We start from the raw sequence: 8,452 nt of genomic DNA on the forward strand, positions 1-8,452 counted from the left end.
ATGGGAGAAGGATTTGAGGATGAATTAATTAAATATTAATTTAATTAACAGATTATTGAGGGTTAGATAATCAAATAAATAGTAAATATTCATTTAATTAAGTGGACAGATTTAAGTGACTACAGCTTCCATTTGGGCAACAAGAGCATAAGTCTCTTCAAAATCAATGCCTTCGACCTGAGTGTAACCTTTGCATACCAATCTAGCCTTGTTTCTTACAACATGTCCATTTTCATCCAACTTATTCTAGAAACACCCACTTTGTTCCAACAATATTCTTATCTGCTAGTATAGGGACTAGTTCCCAAGTCTGATTCTTCTCAATCTGATCTAATTCTTCCTTTATAGCCTTCATCCATTTTTTTATCATTACATGCTTCTTCAATTGTCTTAGGTTAAACTTTAGAAAGTAAACACAATAGAACATGTTCTTCAGCAACTTTACTTCTTGTAATAACACCTCTATTCTTATCTCCTATGATTTGATTCTCAGACTTATTCTTTTGTACATACCTCAAAGTTTTAGATACAGTTGTCTAAGCAACTTGAGTTTCTTTCTACTTATCTTCTTCTATGCTCTTCTCCTTTTCTTTTCTCACGAACTCATCAAATTCATATCCTTCTTGCATACCCAAGTCTTTAGAAATGTTTTCATCAACCTTCACATTTTCACTTTCAACAATTTTATTCAATCTCTTGTTATAACATTGGTAAGCCTTGCTCTTTGTTGAATATCCTAGGAATATACCTTCATTTGCTCTATTGTCAAACTTTCCAAGATTTCCTTCATATCTCCAGATATACCATTTAATTCCAAATACTTTGAAATGTCTCACTGATGAAATCCTTTTGTGCCATAACTCATATGATGTCTTCCCATATTTCTTCCAGAAAAGAACTCTATTGAGAGTGTATATTGTAGTATGCATTGCTTCTCTCCACAAGCTTCTTATAGGTTTGCTTCCTTGATCATAGTCCTTGCTACCTTTTGTATAGTATCGTTCATTCTTTCCACTACACCATTCTATTCAGGTGTCTTAGGGGCAGACAAATGTCTCTTAATTCCACATTTCTCACAAAAAGTATCAAATTCATCATAAATAAATTCTCCTCCTCTATTAGATCTCAAGCATTTGATTCTTCTATCAACTTCATTTTCAACTCTAGCTTTGAATATCTTAAATTTTTCTAATGTATCTAACTTTTTCTCTTAAAAATGCAACCCAAGTCATTCTAGAATGATCATCAATTAAGAGCACAAAGTACCTTTCACCTTGTAAACTCCTTGTTTTGGTCAGACCACATAAATCTATGTGCACCAAATCTAACATTTTGGTAGGAGATTGTTCCTTTCCTCTAAACATTTCCTTTGTTTGTTTTCCCACTTGACATTCTTTGCAATCACTATTATCTAGTTTAGTCAGTCTCGGTAAGTCTCTCATAGCTCTTGTCAAACTAATCTTCACCAAATTTTAAAACTTGATGTGACACATTATTCGATGCCATAGCCAACTTTCTTTGATCTGAGATAACAAGCAATTTCCTATAGCAGCCTCAGTTGATACATGTTTCCATTTGTCCCTTTTTCAGTAGCAATAACAGTTCCAGATCTCACAGCCACCATCCTGAAAACATTGTGACCATTCTCACACATATGTACAACACTCAATAGATTATAATGTAGTCCTTTCATATAGTATACATTGTTCATGTTATGTTTTCCATCAAAAGTAATAGAACCTATTCCAACAATCTGAGTAGTTTGATCATCCCCAAATCTAACAAAACCACCATCATACTTTTCAAGTTTTACAAACTTACTTTTGTCACCATTCATATGATTTGAACATCCACTATCAATCAACCATCCATTTCTATCTCTTCTAACATGAAATATTGATGCAATTGTTTCAACAACCTTAAAGATATATCCTTGTTATTGCTAGGTTTAGATTCATGTTTTTCTACCAAGAACAAACAATCACCATCTTCATAATCTAACTCATCATCTGAAATACCAACATCATCTTTAACATACTAGGATTTCTTATTGAAATTTCCTTTGTTTTATTTAAACTTTTGTTTTGTTCCTCTCTCCAGACATCTAGATGCATAATGACCAATCTTTCCACACTTAAAACATTTAAGAGGTAACATACGTTTATACTTGTTGGTTTCTCTCTTCATTTTTCTCACAAAGTTTGCTTCCATTTCATATAGGCTCTCATCATTTGAATCTTCATTTGGACCTTCTGTAGCCTTAAATGTTGTCTCAGTTCTTGCTTTTTCTTTACCAAACTTTCTCATCTCGAATGTAGTCAATGTTTCATACAACTATTCTCTGGTGAATTTGGATGGATCATAAATTTCTTCAATAGTCAATATCTTGTCACTGTATCATTCTAGTGAAGTCCTCATGATCTTCTCTATCACATCCTTATCATCCAAGGTACAACAAATATCTCTGATCTCATTCACTATATTGTCAACCTTATGAAAATAGATTGTTATGTCTTCACCTTCTTCCATCCTCAAGTTATCATATTTGCCTTTAACAGTCTATATTTTAGCTAGCTTAACTTTGTCATTTCCTTCATATATGTTTTTCAATCTTTCCCAAAATTCATAGGTTTCAATCTAATGCAACAACCTTCACCAATTCAGTTTTAGATAGGGAACTAAAGATAGAATACCTTGCTTGGTCATTCTCTTCATAGGTTTCAATCTCATCTCTTCATAGATAGAATAACTTTCTGAATCTTGTAACTCAGAGAAATCAAATATCCTCTCATCTTCACTCTCCAGAAACTTTAGTCAGATTCTTCAAAGGTAGGAATAGTCAACTTATGTGCCATCGGATCTTTCTCAAGCGGTTAGTCTCTCTTTCTAGGAACCAAAGCTCTAATACCAATTGTTGAATATCCCGAACAACCGAGAGGGGGGGTGAATCAATTGTACCAATTAAAATCTTTCACTTATTCCATAGTAACAGATCTGGTAGACAATTTTTTGATTACTTAACCATAAACAAATATAATAGTGAAAGAGTACACACATGATCATACACATGAAAACCAAATATACGTGAAAAATCCAAGAAGGGAAAAACCATAGAGAATGCTAATTCTCAATTATGAAACACTTGTTAGGGTGATACTGGTTAAGGGTGGCTCATTGCCAGAATGATCACTGCAAGTGGGCCCACTGCCTGACTACAACCACCAAAAAAAGAAGGGCTCACTTCCTAGAAGAAGAAGAACTAAAAAGAAAGAATCCACCACTGAAGCACAACTGTCACACTACTGCAATGCCAGAAGAAACCTTTGGCTCACTACCTCTGGTACCAAATAGCAACAACACACAATCTCACTACTCAACCACAACTTCACATAACCTACACACATTCGTAGAAATAGATCTTCCTTTTCAATCCACTTTCTTCTATATGTTTTTAAAAATGATCATCCCTTATTTATACTAATCTCTGAAATAATAATTTCCCAAGGTGACCAAAAACATAATTCACCGAAACACAATTTGAAATAGGTCTTCACTAAACATTCCCATGATGGAAAGGAATGAGAAGTGGATCACACCACAATGCACTACATCGATAAAAAATAACACGTTATCCATATGCCACAATCATCATAGTAAAATAGAACATTTAAGGTAAATTGGACCCGGAATGAACATATCAACAACCACAACTCTGGAGCACATAATCATGTCCCGAATTAGAATATCAAAGACAAAGATATGAATAGCATAAATCCAAAATATTATCATCATGACCAGAATTATGGAGAAATGTGGAGCACTGCAAACACCATCAAACATCATCATCACTGAACATGCTTTTGGAGCACAACTTTCGAAGTACTAAATCATAAGCACGACATCCCAAAGTAACTTCCAACAACATATCAAAACCTCATGATTAGAACTGCAACATATTAGAAATGTGGAGCATAAACCAATCACTGAAACACAATTTCAGTACGTTGACATCAATGACAACCATACCAATAATCATATTGACACACCATCAACTTCACATTTTCTACATAACTAACTCATTCAAGAACTAGAAATCACAAAAATATAGTCTACACATATGGGAAAAGTATGAAACTTGGCACACTTTTATGTAAACTATAAGCATCAAGAATTTGTTATTTTTAATTCATCCAAGAGGATTTTTGCAAGGGTCTTCATGTCTCCATGGTCTACGAAAAACTTGAAATGGTATTTTTATCTTGGAGAACCTACTTACAACCTAGGAATTCAAGAGGGTACAAATTGTAACTTGCACTCTAATGTTGAGTGCTTAGATAATGATTGGTGCAATAGAGACTTTCCATCATGGTCATATTGATCAATACCACATGGCATGCCATGTACTGCATGCACCCTGTCTCATTGAACAAAGGCATGCACACAATAAGTCATGCCTTGACTTTCCCTTCACCATGTACTTCATTATTATATTCTTTGGTCGTTTTCTCAGCATGATGGTGATTTATACATGTATGCACAAATAAGACATAGAGATTAGTTCATAAAATTCTTGGATTACCATAACTTCATTAGAACTGTCTTAGCTTCATTGTTAAGATTGTCACAACTTTCTTAGGACAATCATAGGTTCATTAGGATTGTATGTTACACTCTTAGGATAATGATAGGTTCATTAGGGCAATTATAACTTCATTAGGATAGTCATATGATATTTAGGACTATCAGAGTTTTATTACACATGTCATAACATTTAAAGGACAATTTGCCTTTGTACTTTTCAGTTCCTTTCTTCATTATTCTCACAAATTTTATCTCAATCTCATCAATTTTTTTCTTCATCAAATTCCTCATCTTTCACTGATTTAGTAGCCTTAAATGCAACTTATGTTCTTGCACTAGTAGTACCAAATTCTCTCATCTCAAAAGCAAGTAATGAGCAATACAAGTAATTATTTTTATTATGTGATTATTCTATTGTTGAAACCTTAGAGCTATATGGTTTAGTAAGAGTTCTAAGTAGTACCTTTTTCACAACTTCATCTTCTGGCAAGTTACCACCAAGATATCTGATCTCATTTACAACATCATCTATCTTCTACAAGTAGCTAGTTATATTGTCTTTTCTTCCATCCGCAAGCACTAATATTTAGTTTTAACATTTTGCAACTTTTTTTCTTTTTTTTGGCAAAAGTGGCAAGCTACTAATATATTAATTTATAAATAAGTACAAAAATTGGTTCAAAGGGCAACTTGGGAGGAAAGAGCCTATAAGAAAACCTCCGGTTAAAGGCCCAAAATACACCATATTAACCTAACTAAAACAGAGAAGGAAATATTACATGGTTGATGCACTTTGTTTTGCAAGACTAAAAACTAAAGGGGGGAAAGAGATTTATATAGTTATCTCCAATAACCCTCTAACATGAAACATATTACATAGCCAACATTGACTTCGCATGACCAAATGTAGAAGTCCAAAAAATATGCATAAACCCAAAAGGGCCCACATGACTATCCATGAAGAATAGGGCCAAAAAGAGAATGTGATGAGTGAAGTAAACATCACACCAAAAAAACGTGTGTGTGAGATTAGACATGTCATCGTATTCGACGTCCAAGTCACTTTGTCAATTGTAATCAGCATCCTCGTGAACCTCCGAGCCTACTGACTTGTATACATATTTGATTTGTCCTTCGACCTCTACATTGATTGGATTGACCAATTGCCTCATTCAACATCCTAGCATATTTACTTGATCACTTGGGGTACACGTGTCTTCACATTAGCCATCCAGGTTACTTGGTCAAGATCGGTCAACTACCATGACAGTCGGGCTGCTCAGATCAGTTCATCTCCATGCCATGACTAACCTTTGTATTATACAAACATGTTGCACGTATCGAGTTTACAGTTAAACACTTATGCCGATCAACTCTGTTAATTGGATTTTTCTACCCTCATGTTCATCACCATAGTTATCTTCAAGTCACATCTTGTCCCTTATCTGCATAACAATCATTGTCAGGCAGACCTCTCGCATCTATACCACCTTCACAACCTATCCCGATGACCTTGTGATGCCTTTGGTTCCTTTCATCGACATGAGTTACTCCAATGGGAAACTCAACTTTGACTTGTTTGACTACATCATATCCTTCACAAGTCTTTTCTAATTTATTCCAAATATCATGAGAAAATTCCAAAGATACAACTTTATTAATTTAGTCTTAGAAAGAGCATTAAAGATAACAAACCTTGCCTTTTCATTATCTTCAAATTCCTTGATCTCATCTGGAGTGTTCACCCCAATCAACAATTTGATGTAATTTTGTGTAACTGTTTTCCAAACTTCATAGCCAAGAGAAATCGAGTAACTTTTTATCTTCACTTTCCATAATGCATAGTCATATCCATCAAACATAGGGATTGCTAGTTTGTGTGCAATCAGGATCTCCTCAAGCGATTAAGCTCTTCTCTAAGGAACCAAAGCCCTGATACCAATTGTTGAATGTTCTTACACACAAGACAACTAAGAGCAGGGGATAAATCAGTTGTACATACAACTCTAAAATATTTTCCTTAAATCTAATCCACATTAACTTAACTTTATCACTTAATCCATGACATGAAAGAACATGAAAACAAAAACACATCATACACAATGAAACACCAAATTTGATGTGTAAAACGCTATTAAGGGGAAAAACATGAAGAATGTTATTCTCAATATATGAACACTCGTTAGGGTGACACCAGTTAAGGTGATTTTTACAAAGAAAGGCTTGCTACCAAAGGGTTCACTGTCAGAAAGAAAGAAAGAAAGGCTCGTTGCCCAAATGAAGAAGAATAAAAGAGAAAGAATCCACCACTGATACACCTCTGCAACTATAAGATCTATAGATACCTTCAACTCACTGCTTCTAGTAGCTAACACATTAAATTCTACACTGCTCAACACTTTTCACCAACTCAAACAACACTTATCAAACAATCAGGGAGATAGATCTTCTTTCACACACCTACATCGCATCCACATATACCATGACTGACTTCCTTTCTATTTCATGTTTTACATACACACACACCATCCTTATCAAATTATCCTTTATTTATATCATCCTCACATATACAAAATCTCCCAAGGTTGGCTAAGCATCTTAATTGGACACACTTCAAATTAGATCAGCACTAAGCATTCTTGTGATGGAAAAGAATGTAAAGTGGACCACAACACATCTTAACTGAAACTAAAATATCCATCATACATATTACACAACAATCCATAATCATCAGAGCAATGATGTAAAGTGTAAACACCTGAGGTCGGCCAAACCTGGAGTAAACACCATCAAACTTTGAAACCATGCTTCCAAACCTCAAGAACTCATGCCAACTGAATAGAATGAATCTATAAGCAAATATCAAAACCACATGAATAGATATAGAATATAGAAGAAAAATGCAGACCAAATCTCTCAGCACAATTGCACAAGAAACTAACATCAACTATACCAACCAGTCACTAATGACAACCAAAGCTTGTTGACATCAATGACAACACACCAACAATTCAGTCTTTCCAAACTTGCAACAAATCTCCATCCTTAATATGAATTTTGGTATCCCTTAAATCCTATATCATACTATAGAAAAAGTAGATTCTACCATTTCCTTGAAATTATTAATAAAAATCATGCCATCAACATAAATAATGATAATGTCATGATTATTGTAAATAAATACAATAATCAAAGTTTTCTTTAACAAATCCTAGCATTAGGGCACAAGTATCAAACTTTTGATACCACTTTCTAGGAGATTTTTTACCATAAAGATATTTCTTGAACATGTAAGTTATAATTTATTTACCTTTTTCCATTAAGTGCTCAAAGTATGTCTTATAGATTTCCCCGTTTTAAATGACCATGTAAAAAATATTATCTTAACAACCATTTGCTCAACCTTTAGGTCATATGTGATAGAAATAGAAAAAAAAATCTAATAAAAGTTAATTCTTAATAGGGGAGATAATATCGGAGTTTGGTGTGTTTTCGGTGGGTGGGAGGCTGGTGTCTTCTAGTTTGGTGATTTCTGATGCGGGGCAGCGTACTAGTTCACCTTCGGGGGTGCATGTGAATCCTCTAGATTCTTTCTATGTTGGCAAGGGATCTAAGATGAAGAAAGTTAATGGATGCCTGTCGAGAAGCCAAGATCATCCTATGCTGGTTATTTCACTTGAATCTATTGTGGAGGATGTGTCTTATTGGGGGAATCATGCTTTGATTTGTAAATTTTGTGGGATCCACATTTCTCTGTCAACATTAGATGTCTGGATTCGTCGGACTTGGAAAGTTGAGGGGATGTGGAGATTATGTTGGCTGCCAACAGTTATTTTATGATTTTTTTTTCCAGTATGGCAGATAGGAATTG

Source organism: Cryptomeria japonica, chromosome 3 (assembly GCF_030272615.1).
Source record: "Cryptomeria japonica chromosome 3, Sugi_1.0, whole genome shotgun sequence".
Classification (NCBI taxonomy): Eukaryota; Viridiplantae; Streptophyta; class Pinopsida; order Cupressales; family Cupressaceae; genus Cryptomeria; species Cryptomeria japonica.